Raw genomic sequence first — 10,449 nt, 5'->3', positions numbered from 1 at the left:
CGCCCCGGCAGGCCCCGGCGGGCGGGAGCGGCGCGGGAACGTGGTGCCCCGGGAACTTTGCAGGAGACTTTGCCTCCAGCCTGGAGAGCCGGTAAGTGTTGCTCCGCCTGGGATGCGGTGCTTCATTAACATGCTGTCCGGGGCCGGCGAAGCGCGGACAGACGGCGGGAGCGGTTCGGCGCGGGGGAAACAGCCTTTCTTGCCTGGCAGAAAACACCCACTAACGCGACCCCTGCCTTTCCCTCCACTGTGGCGAAGGAAAGGGAATCCTGGTTTGTACTGGATCTCGCTTTGATGATAAAATGGGCAGGAGCTGTTGACCCCTGAGACCGCTCACAGAGTAGTTGGTGAAACAGTGGCAGCATCTGGGCGGGCTGCATCCGTGCTCCAAACCCTGCGGGTGCTTTTGAGAGCCAGGGGTCAGGCGGTGGTTTCGGTTAGGGGTGATCGAGCTCTCCTAATGGAGTATTTTTGAGGGAGTGGGGTTGTATTTATAATTTATTACTAAGTTTGGGGGAAATACTTTCTCAAACTCTAGTCCCTGTACTAAGTAACATTAAAGGTCTTCCAGCCAACTCCCCTGGCTGGTTGGGAGCTTAGCCGGTGAGTGAGATCTTTGCTCGGTGCCAGAGGGAAGCACGTGCTCCCGCGTTGTGGAGTGAGCGTGTTTACTCCACAGCTATGCTTTCTATTTATTGTGGCCAGATAATTGCTCTGTGGAATTTGTGGAGAGGAATACACTGAGAAGAGTGCATAGCATTTATTTTTATTTTTATTTTCCCTGATTTGTGTTTGCCATCTGGAGTTGTTATCTACGTTGTACCCCAATGGGAACCCTCTAATGTGGTATGTTCCCAGTCCACTCTTAGCCTGTTGAGTTGATTATCACTTTTATCTCTTGTTACGGTCTTCACTTTGAGGTCTATTTTGTCAGATATAAGTATTGCTACCCCAGCTTTTTTTTCATTTCCATTTGCCTGATATTTTTCCATCCCTTCACTTTTAGTCTGTGTGAGTCCCTTCTAATGAGGTGGGTCTCCTGTAGACAGCATATATATGGGTCATGTTTTCTTATCCATTCATTCACTTGATGTCTTGTGATTGGAGCATTTAATCCATTTACATTTAATGTTATTGATAGGTACTTGTTTGTAGCCATTTCTGTGTTTTATGCCTGTGTTCCTTCCCCCCTTTCTATTCTTTTTACAGCATTCCCTTTAGCATTTCTTGCATTGCTGACTTGGTAGTGATAAACTCCCTTTGATTACCACTTTTAAATTGATGTAGAAATAAAGTCGGTGAGCTTCTTTTTAAAAATCTGCTTTTTATGTAAGAAATTAGTCAGCAGTGCATAGAGATGTGTATCCTGCAAGTACATTGTTTTCTTGCAGGAGGATGGGGAGGAGGGCAGCAGAGAAGCAGAATCTGTGATGATTGCAGTTTTGCCAAAGACATACACAGTGCAACAGACACATCCCCATCAGAAACACTGACTGCTGGAGAGGCAGGTGGAAGGCATCCCGGTGGCATAAAGGATGACAGGAGCTTATGATGCTATCGTTATACTTCATTTATGAAGATATAGACTGGTACAGTAGATAGGCTCTCTAACTGAAAGAAAGAGCAAAGTTCTTTGCAACTGACTTTGTCAGGTCTGTGAAGGAAGCTTCTCCAGATATCAGTCACTTCTAAATGGGATCATTAAACTAATTTGTTAGAATTTTAAATTATTTACACATTGAATTAATACTAATACTGTTTCCCACCTCATAGGCTAATTGGAAGTTCAGTTGCTTTGAGTTTAATGAATTAAGCGGCTCTGAGTGAGAGGTAACAACTTGGGGTCCCCTTTCTTTTGAGAAACAGCCTGTGATGTTGAGAGAAGCGGCCCTAATTCCACAGGGGTGGTTGGAAAGCCCCCTCAGGTGGTGGAATGGGAATCTATTTTATTAAATCTGGAAATGTCTAAAATCTAAAGGGATAATTAAATTTGGATTTTGACTCACCCCAATGGGTGTAAGAGAACCAGACATTTAAAGAGCCCGCTTTTATCAGAGACTGAAATGCTTTGTACCCTCTGCCTCATTAAATTTCACAATAATGCTGGAATATCTAGAGGTATTATTATCTCTGCTTTATAGTTCAAGAAACAACCTGGGCAAGGTTACATAATCTGCTCCAAATTTCACAGCTAGTTAATTTCATTTACACTAGAAGTTAGCATTTAAGGTTTGTAATTTTTCCCAGGTGGCTCCCATTGCTCCTAACAAAATAGTGTTGACCTTCCTGTGTGAAATAATCCAGGGGAAATTCTAAGCTCAAAGCAGATTTTGAAGTGATTTTAAAAGCTCCTCATTGCCCCCTTGCCAAAGTGTCAAAGTTCAAGGAATAATGCATTTGCTGGGAAGCCTGTGGTTTTCAAATATTAACTAAGCAAGCCCTATTCTTGGTGAACCTGTTAATATACGTGGCCACCTCATAGCTGCTGATTCCGAGTGACTTTCTCCTTTGTTCCTAGAGCTCTTTTAGTTCTGGACGTGCCTGTTCGTCCTGCTCCTTGCAAAGTGCAACTCGGGTGTTCTCTGCTTGTAAACCAAGCAGCTGGGCCCATGACTTCCAGTAGGGGAATTCTGTGTGTGTGGATGCACACCCGCAGTATTTTATACGCTGTGTGCAGTGTTTTAAAATCTCTGTTAGCACGTCTGTTCGTGTTGAACCTGCTTGTTTAGAATGGTGAGGTTATGAAAGGTGGGCTATGAGTACTGAAGCTTTTCTCATTAAACGGAAGTGGAAAGTCTCAGTGTGTCTCACCAGGGGCAGCCAGTTCTGCGATCATCTGCTGGGTCATCTGTTGGGACGTCATCATAAACAATGCCACCTTCCCAGAGGACCATGGACTACATACAGCATCTATTCCAGGACCGGGGATTGCTCACAGCCCCACCTCCTTAGTCTCGCCATCTATTTGACAGGAGCACCCTCCCTTCCCAAGCACAGCAAGGATGTCCTGGGCTCCTCCTCAAACCTCTCCGCATCCTAGCTGCTTTAAGTGCCTAGAGTTCTTGAGGATGTTGAAAGAACATGCCAGTATGATGATAAAACCACTTGGGGTTAATCTTGTGAAAATCACGGAGAGGAGGAACTATGCCAAACAACTTGATTTTCAAAACTAGGGGAGATGGTACATTCCAAGCTTTCAATTCAGAGCTTGTGTTGGTGTCTAGCAGAATTATAAGTCATATTTTTTAAAAGATGGGTAGGGATCACCTAGAAGAGGTGGTGATGATCAGTATTTAGCATCACTCATCTCCAATTGACCTCATTTCTTTTTTGAGCGTTACTGGACAAGTGTATCAACATTGCTGTAGATCTGACATGCCTGCTTTAACAAAACATTTGACGGAGTGCTTTGTGTTCTTAACTCAAGATGGACAAATGTGGGTTGGACAGCAATATCTATAATAATAAAAGCATAATATGCTAATTAGACCAGACGTCCTTCCAGATAAAGCCAGGGCTGCGAGGGAAGCCCGGGTCCCGGGTGCCAGAGGGAAGCCGGTGCCAACAGCCGGGGGATGGAAGGCCTACTCTTACACGAATTTTGTCCATAGGGCCTCAAGTAGGTAGATAAGTGGGCTTGCATGTTGTCATATGCAACAGAGCTGATGAGTAGAGTGATGTCAGACTTGACCGAGGTGCCTTGAGGAGGGCCCTGATGCAGCTGGGGAAAAACTCACGCATTATAGAGATGGACTATTCAGAACCAATGCTGACAATCTCACAGTTCTTAGAAGCACTGAGAACAGGGGTTTTGGCGCCTGACCTTGGGCAAGTTGTTTGTTCTCTGTGCCTCAGTCTCTTCATTCATCAAATGCAGATAATAACACCTATGTCATAGGCTGTTGAAAATGTTGAAGGATTAAATTAGGTAACCCATGTGAAGTGCTTAAAAACCGAGCTGGCAGTACATTGCTTACGTTGGATGTTAGTCTTTTGTTGCTCCTGTTTTTACAACTTGAGGCAGTATTGTGCACAGTTCTGGATTTGTGTTTAAAAGTGTGTCCAGCCGAGGTAATGGGGTTTTGGAGAGGGTGTTGAAACTGAACAGTGGTTGAAGACACTAGGGATGTATAGTCAGTGTGAAAGTCAAGAGAGGCAGTACCAACAGTGCTTTGTCTTAAGGAGCTCTAGCTTGGTTGGTACAGTAAATATCACCACTGAGCTAGGATTTAGCAGAGCCCTTTCCTGATATCAGTACATTCTTTAACCAGTTATGTGACCTCAGGCAATTAGCTTAGCTCAGTGGTTCACAGGGTGTGAATTTATCCCTCAGGGGATCTTAGGCAATATCCAGACACAGTTTTGATTGCACAATTGGGGTAGGAAGGTGTGCTATTAACATTTCATGGGTAGAGGCCAGGGATGCCAACATCCTGCAGCGCGTAGGACAGCCCCACAGGAAAAATTGTCCTGTCCGAATGTCGATAGTGCTGAGGTCCAGAGCCCCTGGCTTACCTCTTCACCATCTGTGCTTCTGTTTGTGAAATTTGAATACTAATCTTTGCTTTGGCAATATCACAAAGTAGCTTCAAGGGTATATTTATGAAAGGGCCTTGGAGAGTTAATGTACTCTTAAGTCTGCAGCTGTATAACAGCATATACATTTTATCAGCAGCAGCACAGTAAATATCATTTACTCCATTCCCTGGAGAAATATATTACAGTGGTTTGAGTCAGATAACCCTGTGATTGAATCTCAGCCCTGTTGATTTAACCTGCGGTGTGATTTGGGGCAAGTCTCTTGATCGGTGAAAACCCAATCCCTGTTTCATAGAGTTTGGGGTGATAAATAAGGTATAGATATAAATCTCATAGCAGCCTTTAGGTATAGTCGTAAGCAATTGTTTTTTAAACTAACCTTTTTTTTTGCTAATGGGATTGAGTGGTGCTTATTAAAATATAAGATTTGGAAACAGGATGAGTAAAGAAATTAGATTTTAGCAGCTAAAAGAAAACAAAAAGGCTTCTCTTCAGAATTTAGGACAGGGAAATATCTTTGGAAGTATTATTTTGGCTTGTAGGGAAGAACCATGACCTACTTTATACTGATCTGGAACTGGCCAAGAATATAACCTATGTTTGTGAACTGCTCCACGATAGAAACTTGCAAAGTTTAGCGGGGAGTTTTAAGTCGGTAAGCAGGATACCGAGCCCGTGTATGTGCGATGTGTCAGCTCTACAGTTTTTGTGATTTCCTGTACCCTCTCCGCTTCTCCCTAAAGATAGAGCAAAACTTCCCTGCGATCATTTTTTGCATCACCTCCACTCGTGTCACCTGTGGCACTGGGATTCTGGAGACCAATCACGAGTCCCACTGTTTTGTCGCCACTGTGGTAACCGGTGGCATTACGTAGCATATCCATATCCATCAGGTCAGATGGAAGGTAATGTGTTTAACTTACGAGTGTGATTTTGTTTTAAATGATAGGGCTTGGATAGGAGGATCCCTGAGTGTGCACACCCACCACTGTCTGCTTTGTAAAGGCGGAGCATTTTTACAGCTCTGGTCATCTTCCAAGGAGGTAGCAGCGGTAAGAGACCCAGCAATGAAAAGTTCCCTGGCTTATTAGGAAGAGACTGGTATCCAGGTTGGAGAATTGAAGTTAGTTAGTGATTTTTTTTAAAGGGAGGTTACTCTTAATTTTCCTTCTCAAGGTCCCTAGTGCATTTGAACTGGATTGAATAAATCACACGTAAACACGTGGCTTGAGCTCTCAAATGGAGCAGGTGTTACTGCCTCTTACTCCCAGCAGTTTGCCTGTCTGTGGGCACCTGGAGATCTTCCCTCCTGGAGCAGTGGGGAGAGCTCTTGGCTGCCTCACACCAACAGAGTGGTGGCAGCCCCAAGGTGAAGTTCAGCAGTCATAACCTAAGTGGCACATGGAGTGGAAATGATTTTGGGGTATCAGAACATACTTCTGAGAAATTTATAACACAGACTAAGCTTGTTAGTGCTTGAAGGCCTTCAATAGCATAACCTTCCAGTTTACTTAACTCTCCTAATTGTGCAGAGAACAGAAGCTTATGTTCCAGACACTCATGGTCTTAAGCTGCCCTTGAGTTGCAGGGTAAACAATATTGAAAAAAAAAATTCAGTGATTCTAAAGGGAATCCTGAACTGGATACACAAAATTGCATACTTCTGTAGGATCAGAAGGCAAGAGTTTTATATTCAAGCCAAGCCAAAGTCAGGTTAACAATAAACCAAGAGATAACAGACAGAAGACAATTTTAGATGGTGCTGGTGACCACAATTCTCAAGGTCGGACGGATGATTTCTCCACTTTAGGTGTAACCCATTACTGATTTCTCAGATGTGGGTGGGGCCATACAATTCCATGAGCTTCTGAAAGTATTGATGAAAGTTCTTGAGGGCTGATTACATATTTGCTAGGCTCCTCAGCATCAGCTTGGTGTAATTCTGTGATATTGTATACCAAAATCACAAGTTCTAGACTTGTGCTGAATCAGCAAATTTAAGGATAGGTTTTTTAAAAAAAATTTTTTGCATTTTGAAACTGGAGTTTCACCAAAAGGCCCACACACATTTTAGACATAGAAGAAACAAAGAGATTTAAAATGTCAAGACTCTAGCAGGTTTGGTTTAGTGGCTAGAGCATCAGCCTACAGACCAAAGGGTCCTGGGTTCAATTCTGGTCAAGGGCACATATCTCGGTTGCAGGCTCCTCCCCGGCCCAGGCCCTGGTCAGAGCTTGTGCAGGAGGCAACCAATCGATGTGTTTCTCTCACATCTATGTTTCTCTCTGTCTTTCCCTCTCTCATCCACTCTCCCTAAAAAAAAATCAATAGAAAAATATCCTTGGGTGAGGATTAACAAAAAACAAAACAAACAAATAAAATGTCCAGGTAGAGTGGAACATATATGTCTGATTACTTATAAGTCTTTTGGCTTAAAAAATAGTTTATTGATTGTTTTAGAAAGAGAGGAAGAGAGACACAATTGATGTGAGAACCAACATAGATGGCTGCCTCCTGTACGCCCCCTGCCGGGCATGGAGCCACAACCCCAGGCATGTGTCCTTGACGATGTATCAAATTGGCAACCTCCTAGTGCAGGGGTCCTCAAACTACAGCCCGCAGGCCACATGCAAATACAAATATTGTATTTGTTCCCGTTTCGTTTTTTTATTTCAAAATAAGATATGTGCAGTGTGCATAGGAATTTGTTCATAGTTTTTTTTTAAACTATAGTCCGGCCCTCCAGCGGTCTGAGGGACAGTGAACTGGCCCCCTGTTTAAAAGTTTGAGGACCCCTGACCTAGTGCATGGGATGACACCCAACCAACTGAGCCACAGTGGCCAGGGCTGCTAGCTTCTATTTTTAAAAGAGTTTATGCTTAGTATTTGATGAATTCTTTAATATACTTCTTTCAATATAGGTTGTGGGTGTATTTTTTTTAAGAGGTCCCCCCGCCACCTTCCCTAAAATTCCTAAAGCCTTCATGTCCCTGTGGAGTTATTAGCTCCTACCATAAGTGTGGTATGTGTGTACCAACCTGAGGACCAACAGGCAGATCTCTTTTCCTTTCTGAGTTGGAAAAAAATACCAGACTCCAAAAGAAACTGTAAAATGCGTTTGATGAATGGATCACAGCAAAGACAGACAAAATCAGTAAAGATTAAATAGTTTCTAGGGTAGAATTATAACTTGGTTAAAGGTACTAACATGTTTGTCTGAAAGGGAATTTGTTTGAAGAAGAATTTAGAAAGTGGAACTTGGAGGCTGGAGTGGGAGACCAAGTTTGAGAGGTCAATCTGGCCTGTCTACAGGAGAGAGTACCCTGCCCCTAGCATAGCATGAACAGGCCTCTGTATGGATCTTAGCACTGTGGTGGAGCTGTCTGTAGCTTTGAAATCCAACTGTTAAGTTCCAAACCTCAGAGTATGGCTTTACTCTAGTCACTGAATACCGCTGAGCCCATTTTAACTTCACAATGCAGTGTGAAGCCACACAGGAATCCACAAAATGTATCTCTGTTACCTGCCCACTATGCGTCCTTCTGATTGTAATTTGGGCTCCTTGTGTAATTATGCTTTGGGGAGACACATGATAAGCAGATACCAGCATCCAATCGACATGATGGTTTATTTTCCTCACAAGATACTAAATCAGCTTTTTTACTTTACTATCACCATGACTGTGGTTAGTATGAACCCTCTCCTGATCATCATATTTATGAATCTCTGAGATTAAGGACCAGCCTTGGACTGTGAGAATCCACCAGCCGCCCACTCCTTACTCCCCAGGGTTGTCTTTTCTACTTGACTTGCAACATGACCATAATACTAGTGTATTTTTTTTTTGTATGGAAAATGTTGAGAAGAGAAATGAGTGTTATTGCGTGCCTAGTCACGCTGAAAATGTGGTGTTCTATTCTGTGAGTGACTGGTGTAAACATTAGTAAAACTAGAATACATTGTTATAGTTACAATTAAAAGGCTCACTAATTCCTACTTTGCTAGTTAGCAAATCCTATAATTCTCATTTAAATTGCATATATTATCAAACAACTGCAGAAGTTTACAATCAAAGCAGTTCATAGTCAAAATTTCACATAAGTTTTTACTGTGGTTTTGTACTGCTAAGATTCTTGTGGATTTATAAAGTACTAGAGGTCCAGTGCAGGAAATTCGTGTGTGCGTGCGTGCGTGTGTGTGTGTGTGTGTGTGTGTGTTGGGGGTGGGGGCGGGGGCGGGTTCTCCCTGATAGCCTGATCGCTCCCTAACTGCCCTCCCCTGCTAGCCTGATTGCCCCCTAACCCCTCCCCTGCCGGCCTGATCGCCCCCTAACTGGCTGCTCCCCCTGCTGGCCTGATTGCCCCTAACTGCTTGCTCCCCTGCTGGCCTGATTGCCTCTAACCACCTTTGCCTCGGCCCCCACCACCATGTCTTTGTCCGGAAGGAAGTCAGGCGTCTGGAAGATGTCTGGTTGACCCAATCTAATTAGCATATTACCCTTTTATTAGTATAGATGCTTTTCTTTGGTTCTCAGAATAATATGCACAAGTCTTTTGGGCCTTTGGGTTCATAAGCTGTGGTACTTTTAAACTTTATTCCTGTAAAATTGTCCTTTTAATATTCTTTATATTCTCATCAATATACTGAAACGGCTTTCTACAGTTATCTACTATGGGTAGTGATTTTTTTCCTGTTGAACAATTGTTTGATAAATATCAGTCTAGGGACCTGGGCCAGTCACTTTCTTAAATCCTTAGCATTTACTTCTAGGAGCAAATTTCTTAGGAGGATCAGTGCCTGCTGTCAGGTACTTTGATATGTCTTGTAAAGGTCAGAAATGTGAAATTCAATCTTCCTAGTCCAGACACTAGTCATCGTCAGTCTAGATGAAAGGGAAGGTCTTTCACAGTTTCAGCAGTGCCTGAATCACTAGAAGTCAGTTGTGTGTTAACCACACAGGCCCAGTCAGAAGGGGACAGAGAGGAAGGAGCGGGCTGCCACAGTTCCCAGGGCAGCCGAGGATTGTTTCACTGGGTTGAAGGAGAGGGAAACAAAGCAAGAGGGGCCTCCCCTACTGGATTGATACCTCTCCTCAGTCTCCATCTCCTCCACACGTCTTCACTATCAGGCTACTGTGTCCAAGGCCCTTTATTCTCTGAAAATTTATTAACAAAATTCTCTGAGAAATTGTATGTCTGTATGGGCAGGGGTCAGGTAGGCTAGGGGTTGTTGTTAGGGTTGATACTTCTACGCTTCCCTCTAACCCCTGCCATAGCACACAGAAACACCACCAGTAGCAGAAGGCCTTCCCTACAATAGATGACCATATGCTAGACTTTTGCTGTCCAATACTGTAGTCACTAGCCACAGGCAGCTATTAAAATTAATTTAAATTGAAATTTAATATAATTAAAGATTCCATTTCTTAATCACACTAACCACATTCAAGTGTTCAATAGCCACACATGTCCCTAGTGGCTGCCATGCTGGACAGAGAAGACACAGAACATTTCCATCCTCTCATTTGGGGAAGATGATTCATCTTTTAAAAAACACAAACAGATGTTAAGCCCTGACTGGTGGCTCAGTGGTTAGAGCATCAGCCCATGGACCTGGTCAAGGGCGCATACTGGGTTGCAGATTTGATCCCTGGCCCCAGTTGGGGCGTGTGTGGGAGGCATCCAATCAATGTGTCTCTCTTACATTGATGTTTCTCTCTCTCCCTCCCTTCTACTCTCTCTAAAAATCAATGAAAAAATATCTTTGGTTGAGGATTTAAAAAAAAAGATGATAAGACATTGAATCCATTTCCCACAAATTCCTATGTAAACCAGAATGTTTCTGGAGTTTAATGTTGGCTCTTTTAGGCCTAACGAAGGTAAATTATTGGAAACTTTTATGTTTCCTCAT

The 10,449-nt window shown here is 43.3% G+C and overlaps 1 protein-coding gene across 8 annotated transcripts in view; it reads left to right on the top strand.

Moving 5' to 3' along the window:
• The window catches only part of SGMS1 (sphingomyelin synthase 1), a 213,577-nt gene that overhangs the window by 136,341 nt on the left and 66,787 nt on the right, over window positions 1-10,449 (top strand). The window contains exon 1 of one of the 8 annotated variants that reach the window (XM_006755848.2): window positions 7-91. The exons of the other annotated variants lie outside the window; for them this stretch is intronic. The gene's annotated coding sequence lies outside the window, so the exon portion shown is untranslated. Of the gene's footprint in view, window positions 1-6; window positions 92-10,449 lie in introns of those variants that run through there. 8 annotated transcript variants of the gene reach the window in all.

This window comes from Myotis davidii, unplaced genomic scaffold (genome assembly GCF_000327345.1).
Source record: "Myotis davidii unplaced genomic scaffold, ASM32734v1 scaffold933, whole genome shotgun sequence".
Lineage (NCBI taxonomy): Eukaryota > Metazoa > Chordata > Mammalia > Chiroptera > Vespertilionidae > Myotis > Myotis davidii.
This window is presented reverse-complemented; position numbering and strand designations above follow the sequence as displayed.